Source organism: Ctenopharyngodon idella, unplaced genomic scaffold (assembly GCF_019924925.1).
Source record: "Ctenopharyngodon idella isolate HZGC_01 unplaced genomic scaffold, HZGC01 HZGC01CH25, whole genome shotgun sequence".
In the NCBI taxonomy this organism is placed as follows: domain Eukaryota; kingdom Metazoa; phylum Chordata; class Actinopteri; order Cypriniformes; family Xenocyprididae; genus Ctenopharyngodon; species Ctenopharyngodon idella.
The window spans coordinates 87,597-103,169 of record NW_026138716.1 but is presented as its reverse complement, the minus strand read 5'-3'; the positions used below and the strand labels follow the sequence as shown (position 1 = coordinate 103,169).

At 37.3% G+C, this 15,573-nt stretch overlaps 1 long non-coding RNA gene across 41 annotated transcripts in view; it reads right to left on the bottom strand.

Annotated features, from left to right (window-relative positions):
* Positions 1-5,786: 5,786 nt before the first annotated feature.
* LOC127507943 (uncharacterized) overlaps positions 5,787-15,573 on the bottom strand; it is a 64,434-nt gene continuing 54,647 nt past the window's right edge. For 11 of the 41 annotated variants that reach the window (XR_007928562.1, XR_007928571.1, XR_007928567.1 and 8 more), the window contains exon 7: positions 7,758-8,426. This is a non-coding gene — a long non-coding RNA (uncharacterized LOC127507943). Of the gene's footprint in view, positions 6,534-7,756; positions 8,427-10,797; positions 10,907-11,084; positions 11,165-11,252; positions 11,314-11,451; positions 11,500-11,798; positions 11,830-12,220; positions 12,328-12,943; positions 13,840-15,573 lie in introns of those variants that run through there. The other 30 variants (XR_007928547.1, XR_007928548.1, XR_007928563.1 and 27 more) reach the window with 12 other exon arrangements.

The following is a 15,573-nucleotide window of genomic DNA, read 5'->3' as shown; positions in this document are numbered from 1 at the left end:
ACTCAGAATATTCCTAATCGTTTTAACTAGATTGTGAATACGGATGTTGAATATGTGCAAGTACATGCAACTGTGTTTTTTGGTGTATTGATTACAATGGTTAACCACTGGTTACTACAAAAAAAAAAAAAAAAAACAATGTTTAAACTATATTAACCATGGGTTTTTGGTTTTATTTGAAAAGCATGGTTAATTTTCCTAAGGTTTTATTAAAGACAGTGTGGGGGTTTACTAATTGGTCACAGTCTGTGCTCTTTCACACCTCTGAACACCCATTACAGGCACTTACAATAGAAGTGCTAATAGACCAGGCCCTGTTCTGCTGTTCACATTTCTTTAAATCATATTTCTTTATATCTTGTCTTTTTCTCTTGAAGATCTGCCGATCGCAGCATCGTTCACTGCCTGCTCTGCCACAAGCCGCAGGAGAATCTCCCAGTCCACCTGACAAGGGTGTGCATGAAAAACAGCACCGCAGAAGAACGAGCAGATGAGCTGGCCAAGGCCAAGGCTTCCGGCCGAGCGTGGATCCGCAAAAACAGGGCCTGGAATTACAACCAGCTCTGTGAGATCCTGCCCGACAGGTGCTCGCGCATCGCCATGGTGAAGGAGCTTCTACGCCGTGGTTTCTTCATCACGGACCTGCCCCAGGAGTCTGAGCTGGTCTTGGAGGCTGAACGTGACTCTCCCAGTGCTGCCGCTCCATCTCCAACACAAGAGGCTGACCACCCATCTGATCGTACTCAAAAGTAAGTGCAGTAAACCATGTACTGTAAGTTGACTGCAAAAAATGCTTTTCTTACTCAGTGTTTTTGTCTCGATTCCAGTCCAGATATCTCTAAAAAGTGCCATAAGATATTGTCTTGTTTTCTGAGGGGAAAAAATCTAAATGAAGTGAATTTTCTTACCCCACTGGAAGACAATTTAGCTTTTTTAAGCAACAGCTCACATGATTTAGATTTTTCCTCCAGAAAACAAGACAATATCTTATGGCATTTTAAACAAGACAAAAATACTGAGTAAGTGTTTATAATTTCGTGACAAGACGGGGTTAAGGGTTTAAACGCGTGTGGTGATATTTCTGAGATTCAAATCAAATCGTCCTGTATAAACTGCAGAAATGCATACATTGACATTAATGTTGACCTTCATACAGTACATGTTGTAAGCTGTGACATTTCCTTGTGTTCAGTTTCACAAGAGTGTTGTCTTCAATAACGTGTCTTGTTTGTTATGTTTAAACACAGGCGGTTTGTGGATGGCGCTCCTGGCATTAAAGATTGCCAGACGATTTTGCGAGTGGCAAAGCCAGATTTCCTCAGGATCCACGGGGATCTGCTGAAGAGGAAAGAGCTGTCAAACACAGAGAAGACGCTGTACCGCTATTACTGCGAGGCGCTCTTGGTGTTCCGGCACATGCAGCGTCCAGGAACTGTGGAAGCCTTGACCGTAAGTTCATCTGTTTGTAATGAGTTTATACTCGTGATATGCTGAAATATTTGCACACGAATGCATTAGTAAATAACCCCTTTTCGATGTTTTCCAGGATGCAGACTGGGTGGAGAGGATCACAGAGGGCGGCAGAGTGGTGATCTGCGTACAGAAGCATAAGGCTTCAAGTATGGGAATCGCCTTGACGAAAGAGGAGGAAGCTGTAAGATTTAGTATGATTCAAACAGCAGATTGATTATCACCAGTGTTTTACATTCAATAACTCTTCTGTCTTTTTTCACAGTGCTTGCAGCTGTACTACAGGCAGATCAGGCCTGAGAACATTGGGCTCGAAAAATTCTGCCAAAGTTTTTTTGTGTCATCGTCCCGCGAGGCTGTTCACAGTGTCTCACAAGACATGAATCGCCTCCATGAAATGTACGCACCTACAAGGATCCATAATAACTTACACAGCAGATACTCCTCTCTCTGGGCGTACTGAGAAGTCCGCCACTTGTCGTAAAAGACACGGTCTGCAGGAAACCCTGAATCAACCCGCTGCCTTTTGGTTGGTGGCTGGCCCTCCAGAGAAACCGGAAATCTGGTCACAAAGGCAGAGAAGTCTTTCCGCGAACTGGTTCCAGCTGTACCCAGTTCAGCTAAGGAGGTGTCATCGTCCGAAGAAGTGCTGTACAAGTGAGGAATACAGGGTTTAAGATATGAGAAAAATGAGGACAACTTGCTCATTTCAGCTGTACAAATCGTTGGTGAAGAGACATACCCGGCCAACGAGTCCAACAGCTCAGCTGCGTCCACAACATCCCGAGGCTGGACCGCACCAGCGCTATGGGTGTACTGGTTCACGGCCTCCTGCTGCTGCGCCGGGAGCTTCTGTGCTGCCGTCCCAACAGCCCTCCGTACATCCTGACTCGTGAAAGGGGCCAGTTTATACCTGCAGTAAGAAAATGTAAAAAGAAAGGGAAATTTTCCGAGTCCAAAATGTGAGTACAAATTCACCCGAGTGCGTGACAAGTCCGAGTTCATTGAAAATTGGACTCGAGTCCGAGTACCCCATCTCTAACGATCTCTTAATCTTCAGAAGAGACATGAATTGCGCCGCTCTCTCGCGAGAAGTGAATCAAACTGAACTTTCAGGTGCACGCACTTTGCAAACTCTGGATTAAACTTGAGTTGACAGAGAAAGTTTATACCGAGCGTTGTGCAACAGTTGATCCTGATCTAAACCAGGTTGGATTTATCTGGATTTGTCAACTCCAAACCTACTCTGAAACTCAGTTTGTTCAACTAGCTTCATGCAACAGGCCACAGGTGTTTTGTAGCAGACGACTGCTACCATGGAGCCGCAGCAGTCAACTGACGCTAGGGGCCGTCCTGAGCCTCTTTGCTAGTGTGGCGACAGTTTCTATATTGATCAAAGCTGATTCTAAATTAATTATTGAATTCATTGTTCCTCTCCCACGCCTAAATCCACTTTGATATGGAGAGAAAATTATTTGAATTATTTGAAAAACTATAAGAATTATTTGCGTATATATTTAAAAAAAAAAAAAAAAAAACCTAGCTACAAGCACTTTACTGATGAAACTGTGACTGGACAAGGCACTTACATACTGTTGTACTCATGCTGATTTGATTGCTTCTACTATTCTCATTTGTAAGTCGCTTTGGAGAAAAGTGTCTGCTAAATGACTAAATGTAAATGTAAATCTTGTCCTGGGGATGAAAGCCTTAGTGTTTTTTAATGCTCGCTTTAGATCTAATGAGCTAGTTGTAGCTCTCTTTTTTTTCCCCTTATATATAGATATTCGATTAACAACTTCTCTCTCATATCCTTACTTTCCTTTGTCAAATTTCCTGAGCTATTTACTTTTGAAAACTCATTTCTGAACATTTCTGCTTTATCCTTATCACATACTGCAATTTCCGCCCCAGTACTTAACACTGGGTAGTCATATTCTCTCCTAATTCCACTCATCTTTTTAATCATACTCCATACTTCCTCTACTGGCGTACTTTTGCAATTTCTTCACAAAATAATCTCCAATACTCTTTCTTCACTTCCCTTATTATTTTCCTAGTTACTGCCTGAGTTTTCTTATATATCATCATGTTTTGCCAATTATGAGTTCTCTTCAGTATTTTGAATACTAACTTTCCTTCTAACTGCTACTGTACATATCTCATTCCACCATGGGACTATTTTCCCCACTCTCTTTCCTGTACATTCACTTGCAGCATTAAGAATTACTGATACTAACTCTGTATATATCCTTTTCCTATATCCTATATCTATATTTTCGAATTCCTATATCTTCATCCATCTTTATCATTTTCAATCCTTCCTCACTCACCTTTTTGAATTTTTCCCAGTCACCTTTCTCATACTTCCATTTTCCTATATTTCCTTGATTTATATTCCTATTTCCATTATTTACAATTACACTAATTATAGGAAAATGATCACTCCCAATTGAGCACTTCTTTAAAACCTCCAAACTTATAATTCCACCCAACACATTCGAAACAATTGTAAGATCTATTGCTGATTCCCTACCTGTGTTTACATCCAAACGTGTGCAACTTCCATCATTTATACATCTGTTGATGACCCTCCCCATAAAGTATTATGGGCATTAAAATCACCACACCATATTACTCTTTCCTCATTTAATCCTTTTATTTCTTCCAGACTGACCTGTGTTAGTCTTTCACATGGATTGTAAAACTCTTTTATAAATGTGACACAACCTCCACCTTTACCATCTTCCCTGTCCCTTCTCACACTTGTATATCCCTTTAAAACAAAATCTAATCTAGAATTTAGCCAAGTTTCTTGTATACATATAACATCTGGCTTCTCCTTCATTTGGCTTATGTATCCTTTAAACTCTTGACCATTAGCACAAAGCCTTCTTGCGTTCCATTGCAAGATGATTGCCATATATATGCTATCCAACCCATACTTCCTGGCTTGACTGAGACTCTGTACTGAGACTTTTCCTAATATCTTCACATTTTAGACCCTTTATCTCTAGGAATCTTTCTGCTGCTTTGACAATTATTTGTATCTTTTCTGATCTTCTTTCTGCTTGGGCTGTACAGTTAATTACTTCTACAATAAGGAGCACAAAACTTTTCTTATTTACTAACATTGTATCTTCTGTTACCCCTCTCTCACCAGTTCTTCCTGTTTCTTCATTTCTTTTTTCATACACCACTCTTTCCATCTTACTCTGCTTACTCCTATCATTCACTACCTTCACTGCCTCAGCATACGTTAGATTATTCTTTACCTTTTCCTGCTGCACCTGTGCTGCCCTTTTCCTCACCTCACATCCTCCATACGCCACATTATGTCTACCTCCACAATTACAATATTTCAATTCTACTCCTTCACCACACTTCCCAAATTCATGCTCCCCTCCGCATCGCGCACACCTTGTTTTAGATTTACAAACTGATGCGGTATGCCCATATCTCTGGCAATTGTAACACCTCACTTTCCCAATGTTTTTAGTTTTATGGCTTTATTTTTCTGCTCTTCGATCATGCAGGCTATAAAGCACCATCTTGTAACACTTTTGCAAATGCAATCTCACCGACAAGTTTCCTCAGCTCGTATGTCAAGGTCAACGGATTTACTACTGAGATTCCTACTGCTTCCTTAAATTTTAATATTGTCCTAAATCCATTTATGTCCTTATTTCTTCGATCCCCTTCTTCCTCGCTAGTTAACAAACTACTATCTGAACCTTCCACCTTACCTTTTTTCCTCTTTTTAGATCCCTTCCTTCCTGATCTTCCCTCTATCTTTGTCCATCCTACCTCCATATCATCCTCCACTTCACCTGTATCCTCCATTCCTAGAGTCTCTGATCCATTCCCAGATCTATTACCATGAGATTTATCCTTCGTATTTCTTGGATTTTTTTGAATTCGCCGCCATTATCGCCTCCACATTCGTATCAAGCCGGAGAGAACACTTCCTCAGCGCCCTGATTGTTTCTATTTCACTTAATGCCTTAATTTCATTATTACAGAATCGCTGCGGACCCACGACAGCGGTCTGAGCCATGGGGGCATTTTTAGACAAGCCAAAGCACTATCCAGCGAGCAGGCCAGGCCATGGAGCTGCTGGGCAGTGACGGATCCAGGATCAGCATGACCAGGCTCTTTCAGCCAAAGCAGCCGCTCCGCAGTCGACGGTGAGTGCATGGCATCGACAAAAGATTTCCATCTAGTTTCAGAAATGGACGTCCCTGTGATGAGAGTCTAAAGTGCCCTGTATTGTTTATATCTGTTTTTCGACAGAGATTATTGTATGCTGTGCAGATTTACAGCTGTTGTATTGTGTTATTTTGCAGGACACTGGGCAGTGTGTCGTCTGGTGATGAGGGAGATCTTCCTCATCTTATTGGCTCCTCCTTCCTCCTAAACCGGCTGCAGGTGGAACCATGAGTGATGGGGAGTTAATTGAGCATTTTTGTTCATTTTGTTCATTGTTCAAAACATTTAGACATGCTGTTCTTTCTTGTATATAGTTAATTCTGTGTTTCCTAAGAGGTTTTTTTTTTTTTTTCTTATGTTATTGTGATTGTTTGTATTGTTTCGTTATTTTATTAATCATTATGTGCTTTGTATATAGTTCTGTATTCCCAAAATAAAATTTCCTTTAACCTACGGTTTCATTTCATTCTCATCTTTTATTTGTAGCAGTGTTATTATTCAGTATAAATATTATAATCATACATTAAATCATATAATAAAGATTATGAAATATTTATCCATGAAAACAATAGTCAAATTATTAACTCTTTCCCCAGTGATTCAGGCAACACAACATCAGTTTTCCATCATCAGTTTTGCTCTCATTTTTATATTGCTTCATGTTGACAATTAATTTATTATTCATTTTTATGCTGTGCTTTGTTGGTACTAATAAAAGAAAAGAGCTAAATTAAACAATGGGTTGAAAATTTTATTAAGAACACTATATACAATACGAAAACAGTAAAAATATATACAATAAAACACTGGGCGGCATCATGGCTAAAGAGTTAGGCCGAGTCCTGGGTCTTCTTCTGGAAGAAAAAAAACATTGTGTTTGATGTGAATATTTGAACTTGCTCTGAATGAGGATGAAGATGAAGATGCTACGAAGCAGATCTGATGCAGTGAGATGGAGAAGTCATAAATAAAAATGATTGTATTATATTTTAAAGTGTTAAATTCACACTCATAGTGTCAAAATTAACACTTTTTCGGGGTTTAAATAGGTCCACACTAAATAGAGTAAAAGTAAAATAAAACTGTAATACAACTGCAATATTACTACAATACATCTGAAGTAGTCCTAAAATAATACAATACAGATGCTTCCCTGTGGTCCAGAATCTCCTGTGATGATCCTCTGATCTTTCACAATCTCCTATTCAAGTAACCATATTCTTATCATCATCATCATCCAATACCTCCACTGTGCTGTTGTTGTTGCTCGAGCCCCGAATGATTTAAATCTAGCCCCGAATGTTTTTGGCCTGGAACAGGCGCCTGAGTTTAGGGGAAATGATTCCAGCTCCATGTTGGTGCTTCTTCTCTTCAGTTCACTCCACTCATTTTCTATAGGGTTCAGGTCAGGGGATTGAGACAGCCATGGCAGAAGCTTCATTTTGTGCTCAGCGACACATTTTTGTGTTGGTTTTGATGTTTGTTTTGGATCATTGTCCTGATGGAAGATCCAACCACGGCCCATCATTGGATTTCTAGCAGAAGCGGTCATGTTTTGATTTTTTTATCTGTTGGTATTTGATAGAATTCATGATACCATGTATCTGAACAAGATAGGCCCACAACATATTTATCTGATCAAAAATACAAGGGAAAAAACAGCAATATTGTTTAAAATAATGGTTTTCTATTTTAATATACTTGACAATATAATTCATTTCTGTGCCATGGCACATGATCCTTCAGAAATCATTCTGATATGCTGATTTATATTATTAATGTTGGAAACAGTAGTGCTGCTTAATATTTTTTATAACCTGTGATATTTGATGAATAAAAAGATTTATATTGTTAGAAAAGATTTCTATTTTGAATAAATGCTGTTATTTTTAACTTTTTATTAATTAAAGAATCCTGAAAAAAGTATCACAACAGGTTATAAAAAAATATTAAGCAGCACAACTGTTTCAAAAATCATCATATTAGAATGATTTCTGAAGGATCATGTGACACTGAAGACTGGAGTAATGATGCTGAAATGATGCTGAAACTCCCTGAAAACAATATATATTTGGAAAAAAAGGTCCACTTACACCAAAGCACAGTGGATCCTAGGTCACCATCACAATCCCATGGGATAGACATTTACATGGCTGCACTGTAGTTTTGCCAAGCACTTGAGTAATGACACATTAACTGGACTGCTGGAATTGAATTTAAATTTATTTGATGAATAATTCAACCATAACATTCAATGTGTATTTTGTTTTCAAAAACTGTTTCATTTATACATAGAAGAATGGATAGCTAAAGTGCTTTAAAACCAGTGTAGGTCTGTTGTAAATAAAATATTGCATTAGGTTTTTCCCCTTCTCAAAAATAAAACAGCAATACTACATGAACATGTGCATAGGTTAACTGCATCAAAATCAATGTCCCAACAAGTCCAAACAACAGGTCAAACTATGGTACTGTAACTTAACTTATAGACATGGTGTCTTTGTGTCAACTGTGTCGGATTTCATAGATCTAAACAAGTTCAAAACCAAACTCAGAAGTGCCAATGCACATAAGGAGTTTGTCCTTAAAATGGCTGAAATCCGTGTAATGACCTGGTAAGCGTAGCATGTTGAAGCAAGTGGAGGACTTCGGCATGTCAGCATTAACAACTTTCACTGCCATCTTTCCATCTGGCACTTCCCACCCCAGCCACAACTTTACTAAGTGCTCAAGGTCAGAGCTGGATGCTAGATAAAGACAAAACAAAACAAAAACAAACAAACAAATTAGTAGATGAATTCCTAATACAAGTAGTTGTTCTTCCTAACAGTCAGCCTTACCTCTTTCCTATTTAAGAAATAGAGTGGAGGAAGTCTGATGTCAAAACCCCACCCCTGGTTCCCTCAAGATTTTCTTAATGGGGTTTAATGAGTTCCTTGAATTTAAGAGTAAAATAAGTTCTGTGATGAACATAACGTGACAATACTTTGAGAGTTTGTTCTACAATAAACACGGCACACTCACACCCCAAGCACACTGTAGAAGAAAAAGCATCATCAAGTTATGTTTACCACAGGCTTTATTTTACTCAAATTATAAAACCCCATAGGAAAATCTCGAAGGAACAAGTGATGAAATAGTCTTTCCTGATGTCATCCCTGCCACCACACCATTATATAATCCAGGTCATCAAACATGTAGTCATTGTAAATTAAAGCAAATTGTACGTGAAATACAGACCTACATAAACAGGATTCCCACTCTTTTTTTCAGCGATCATTTTCCAGGACATTTTCAATTTTACGATAGCAGGAATAAAATACAAGGATCACACTCTAAAGTAATATATTGCTCTCTAAGTCTTTAAAAGGCGTAGCTACAGTTTGTTGCCATAACTTAACTATAAAATTCTTTTTTTATATGAGCTCTTAATCATACATTATGACTATGGAAGCTTAAAAAAAGTTAATTGCATCTTTTTATCTCGCTATTCTGACTTTTTTTCCCCCCTCACAATTGCGAGTTGCAGAATCACAATTCTGACTTTATATCTTCACAAATCCACAATTATGTAAGCTCGCAATTGTGAGAATTTTTTTTAATTTGTGAGATAACGAGTTCCCTTTTAAATCACTGCAGCGCAATCTCACGAAGTTCTGCACTGTTGTGAAAAGCAGTTAATAGCATTAGCTAACTGCTGCAAGTGGCAACACAAGACTAAACACCATTGAAAATAATACTCTCACATGTCAAACCTCAGCATTCCGGAACATCGCACTTTCTGCAAGTGATTTCTGCAGGTAATTGTTTTTGGCCAGTGATAAACTCTTTGTTCTTGGCTAAGAAAAAACTGAAGAACTTTTTAAAAAACTATGGTCTCAATGAAGTGATGCAAATCCACACTGCCAGCAGATACAGGGAAGCAGCATCTGGAAACAATTATAGTATATTTCTGTTTCAACATCTATCTATAGCTATAAACTGATGTGTATATGTATTACACACACACACACACACACACACACACACACCTACCTATCTATAGTGGTGGCCAAAATTCTTAAATTAAATCATGTTTTAGAAGAAGTCTGAAATATTTTTACAAATTTAAAATTACACTTTACTATATATTCAGTTAAAAGTTATGTATTCCTGGGATCAAAGCTGAATTTTCAGCATCATTACTCCAGTCTTCAGTGTCACATGATCCTTCAGAAACCATTCTGATATGATGATTTGATGCTCAAGAAACATTTATGATTATTATCAATGTTGAAAAAACAGTTGTGTACAACTTTTTCAGGGTTATTTGATGAATAGAAAAGTTCAAAAGAACAGCATTTATCTGAAACGGAAAGCTTTTGTAACATTACTGCTACTGTTCGAAAGTTAGGGGTCAGAGTTTTTTTTTTTTTTTTTGAAAGAAATTAACACTTTTATTCATCAAGGGTGCATTAAATTGATCAAAAGTCACAGTAAAGACATTTATAATGTTGTTTCTATTTCAGATAAATGCTGTTCTTTTGAACTTTCTATTCTTCAATAATCCTGAAAAGAAATTGTACACAACTGTTTTCAACATCGATAATAATAACAATAATAAATGTTTCTTGAGCAGCAAATCATCATATCAGAATGATTTCTGCAGGATCATGTGACACTGAAGACTGGAGTAATGATGCTGAAAAGTCAGCTTTGATCACAGGAATAAATTATATTTTAAAATATATCCAAATTGAAAACAGTTATTTTAAATTGTAAAAATATTTCACAATTTTACTATATGTATACACATGCATCACTTTATAGCAATTAAAAATTTACCGACGGGGTGAGTGAATTTTCATATTCTTTCGGAAAGATATCCACATCTTTCCTTTCGATCAGCAGTGGCCACACTCTAGTTTCTTTGAGTCCTTTACGTATTTGTTTCAACTGCGTCCAATGACCTATAGTATTGCACTGAATATCAAGCTGTCCTTGACCTTAGTCTTGCTTGGGATCTTCCTGGCCCAACATCACAACTGAGTTCAGCCTCTCCATCAAGCTCCATGCAGAACAGTATAAATGAATTAAAAAAAAATATGAATTGTTTCAATTACTGATTATGCTACATACCAGTCAGTCTCGGGTGAACCTCCTAGAAGTACATGGACTATTGCTTGGCTGACTCCAGCCATCCGAGGTCCACCATGTTGGAAAGAGTGTCCTATCATGCGTCCTGCAACTAGGAACAGAAATTGTGATGATGATGATGGAACAAGATGACCTGGTTCACCCTCAAAGAGACATGTCCTTGCAGTATTAAAACAATGGGCTTAAAGTAATGCCGTTCGGTGGCAGAGCAGTGGTGTCCAATTCAATTTGAAGAGGAGCTATGTAAAGAACTCCAAAAGAAAGATTACCTTAAAAGAGAAATGATCTAAATGTTGCTGTGTCATCAATGAATGTGTGTATATTTGCTCTGTAGTCCTCCCTAGCGTCTCTGGATCAATGACATACAGTATTAGTAAATTACGACCATTTTTCAGATATAGTGTATTGTGTAAATCTGCGTATCTATTTATGCTTACCAAAAAAATCCAGCTCTTGGCAAGGTGTCAAGACCTTTCCATGTCCGTGATGGCTCGGGTGCTGAAAATACAATGCAGAATCATATTTTTAATAATATTACTATCTGCTGTTATAGACAAATGACAACAAAGTTATAGTTCACAGTAAAAAATAAATAAATAAATAAATAAATAAAAATCTTTTTAGATAATTTCTTACTTGTTCTTGGTGAGGAGAGCAGGGCCTGTTGTATGGTGTTGATATTGCCTAAAAAAACGAGAGAGAGAGAGAGAGAGAGAGAGAGAGAGAGATTTTTGTATCTAACAACACTTTCACACAGTACTTATGTTATCTACTGCATCCATCCATCAGGAATTACAGCTTCACTGCTCTGAGGTGAATCTCACAAATGAAAACATTCTGAAAGTGTTACTTACTTTTTTATTGTTACTGAGCCCTGCAGATGAGTTCAATTAACAATCTTTAAATTGTATTAAATTTAATAGATTCATTAATAGACCCATTTGACTGTTTACAAGAAAATACTTAAAATAGCGTATGCTTACCTTCATTGCTAGTTTTTATAGGAACACCCACCTGGAGGGTAAAACAAGGCCAAATTCAATATACACCTTTTTGATGATGCATACTATATATACAGGTCGAGCAAGCAGATGAGCCTAGAACATAAATGCAACGCACAGTTTGAGTTTGTCGGTAGGCATTGCATTTATGTTCTAGGCTCATCTGCTTGCCCAGTTAGTGTGTGGCGTTCATATTCTGGGCTCATCTGCTCGCCTGTATATACAGTAGTATGCATCATGGATAAACTGTATAAAGAAATTGATCTGTCAATCTCACTGTTTTATTACTTTAAGCTACTTAAGGTGAATACTCTACTGTTTAGTGATTGAAATACTGCAGCAGGTGCTGTTTATGGATCACAAGTGCCAGAAACGTGCATTTTACTCACAAATATTTTGTTTACCTTTTTTGAGACGCAATTGACAGGCCTGTCCTGCAGTTCTATGGATGTTTTGCCCTCCAGGTCTCTGCTCCAGTCGCCTGACTGAAAACTATGAGTAAGAAAATAGCCTGTTGAGTAAAGAAATAAAAGAAAATCAACATAAGAATAATTGCTTTATTCCAACCCTAGCAAAGATTTACATGATTATAATATTGAGTGCATAACACACACTACTGTTCATAAGTTTGGGCCTGTAAGATTTGTTTAATGTTTTTGAAAGAATTCACTTGTACTTTCCAAGGGTACATTCCTTGTATTTGATCAAAAATACAATATAAACAGTAATATTTAAATTATTACAATTTAAAATAACTAGCATTACAATTTGTAATTTATTCCTGTGATCAAAGCTGAATTTTCAGCATCATTACTCCAAGCTTTTGATCGGTAATGTGAAATGCTACAATGTTGGCCTGACGAAGAGCTTCTGTAATAATAAACAAGGTAAACAATACCGTGTTTCTCGATGGATAGCACGGGTTTCATGTTTACCCCCTTGTATTTAGATAATTAAAGAGTTTTAGGGCACAAGGACATGTCCATGTAGCATGTTAATCTAACCACAAAACGGCTTACTCTGAGTCTGCACTGTTACCCGCTAAAATGTCATGGTTCCTACACATGATAACAAATAATGTACATAAATAACGAACACATGTCAAAATGAAAAACACAGATACTTACAAGACCAAAAGCAGGAAAGAATTTGCTTCAACATTTGCTCTTGCTTGCTGTCCGACAGTTGTAAAATGGTGGAAATGTTCATCGCGAGATCTGGGAACAGTGATCTCTACTAACTAACAAGTCTCGCGTTGCCAGTAGTCATGTCTCAGTAGAGCCACAGTTGCCATCTAGCGGTTGAGAATTGTAATTGTCAATTTTTATGTAACTTAAAATTAAAGACAGTCATATAATGTGTGTAAAAAAAAATAAAAATAAATAATAATAATAATAATAAAATAAAAAAGTTTTTAGACAAACTTTAAGTTGGCTTGAAAAAGCCGGTCCAGAAAGTTTGAAGTAGTTTTAAAAGTTTGAAGTTTGAAAGTTTGAAAGTTTAAGTTTTAGTTTAGTAGTTTAAAAGACAGACAGACAGACAGACAGATAGATAGATAGATAGATAGATAGATAGAGTCAGGGTACTCTGAGTGGTTGCAAGGGTTTTATATGGTTGCTGGGGTTTTGCTTTGTGGTTGCTAAGGTACTAGGGGTGGTTGCTAGGGTGTTGCTATGTGGTTGCTAAGGTATTTTGGATGGTTGGTAGGGTGTTGCTATGCGGTTGCTAGGGTACTCAGGGTGGTTGCTAAGGTGTTGCTATACGGTTGCTAGGGTACTCGGGGTGGTTGCTAGGGTGTTGCTATGTGGTTGCTAGGGTACTCAGGGTGGTTGCTAAGGTGTTGCTATACGGTTGCTAAGGAATTCTGGGTGGTTGCTAGGGTGTTCCTATGTGGTTGCTAAGGCACTCGGGCTGGTTACTAGGATGTTGCCAGGGTGATTTGTGTGGTTGCTAGGCGGTTGCTAGGTTGTTCTAGGTGGTTGCTATGAGATGGTAGATAGATAGATAGATCGATTTAGTTAGAAAGATATGATCGAAATAGTCAGATAGATAGAGAGATAGATAGAAATGGTCAGATGATAGATAGATAGATAGATAGATAGATAGATAGATAGATAGATAGATAGATAGATTAAATGAGTTTATGAGTTTGAATGAGTCTCAATGGTTTAGAAATAGTACATAGAATGGCAGCTAATGGAGTCTGATGAGTCTTTAGTCTGAGTTTGGTGGTTGTAGCTTGTACAGTCTAGGAGGAGTAGCATTTAGAAATTTAGTCTAAGAATCGGAAGAATAATAATAATAAGCTTAAATAGTAGATGAACAGTTTTTTAAAAGCCGTTTTTAATACCAATGTACTCGGCAAATGTGTTTATTTTAACCGTGCGGTGGGGCCGGATATTCTTTAATCGGTAATGACAAACGGAGACATAATTAATTTACAACATTAACAGGATGACTCGTTGAATTCATTTTGGGAGCGACGACTGAATGTATTTTTAGTCAAATGCCTGTATATAAGATTAGTACTGGCAAAGTTCAGAAGCTGTCATATATGTGAATCAACTTTATTGTTGAAAAAAAAAAAAAACGTGTCATGGATTTATTGCATTTTGGGGAAAAAATAATCCATTATATAATAAACATTTTAAAATCAAAATGTAGATTTGAATTTTTAATGTTTTTATAACCAAAAGATGCTATGTGAAAGTTTGAAACAGAAAATAGTGGTTTTCATCTTGCCACTTTCTTGGTAAAGAAAACAGCTTTTAACTCAAATTAATCAAAATCAGAGTTATAGCGTTTTGGAACCAAACTCTTCACATACATTGTAGAATGTGTATGATTGTGTGACACCAAAAATATGCTGTTTCAAATGTATGGGCGACTTGCATTTGATGGTAGCATATATAATGAATCCCACAAGCTTTGTGGCCGAAAATTAGGCTGCTTAACACTATTTTGGCTACACTAATTGCTGGTCTGAATCAGGGCTATAGTCAAGCTGTAAAAATTAGACTATAGATTGCCTCGATTTCGCCGGGTGGGCTAAAAGCAGACTGCACATAACCTATCAAATTCAGAGCTAAATCGTGACTACAGATAGACCATGTCATGAAATGTCACTTACATCTTGTAGATATCATTGACATTGCAAACATGATGGGATATCAATCATCTCATGCACTTCCTGTTCAAAAAATACAATAAATCAGGATTGACTATAGGTGGGCTACAAATAGCCGGTCTGACTACGAGCTAAATCGTGGCTACGCACAGCCTACGCAATAGAACGTCAAAGATATGAAACCAAACACCTTGTAATCAGTGTGGGCATGGCTCAGGATTCCAACCACTCAAAACAACATCATAACTGTTAATCATTTCGAGGCTAATGGTGCCTAATAAATAAATAAATAAATAAATAAATGAATGAATAAATAAATAAATAAATAAGTAAACATGATCAAATTGGTCTGTAAGGGCATAGAGTTTTGATGCTGTTTGTGTCTATTTATTTGCTTAAGTAACCCAAACAATAATGTGTCTGCCTGTTGTTTATCTGACAGGGTCCTGGTATGCTGACAATACATTAATAGGTCATTTTTCATAATTACAGCGCTGTTGCTAATGTGTTACACTGTTTCCAGTGTGATGTACTGCAACTCCAAGTCATTTTGCATGCAAATTATACATTAATATGACTTGAAAGTTACCAATGTCTCATTTGTCATCTGCCTTCATTCCTATTAAAGGA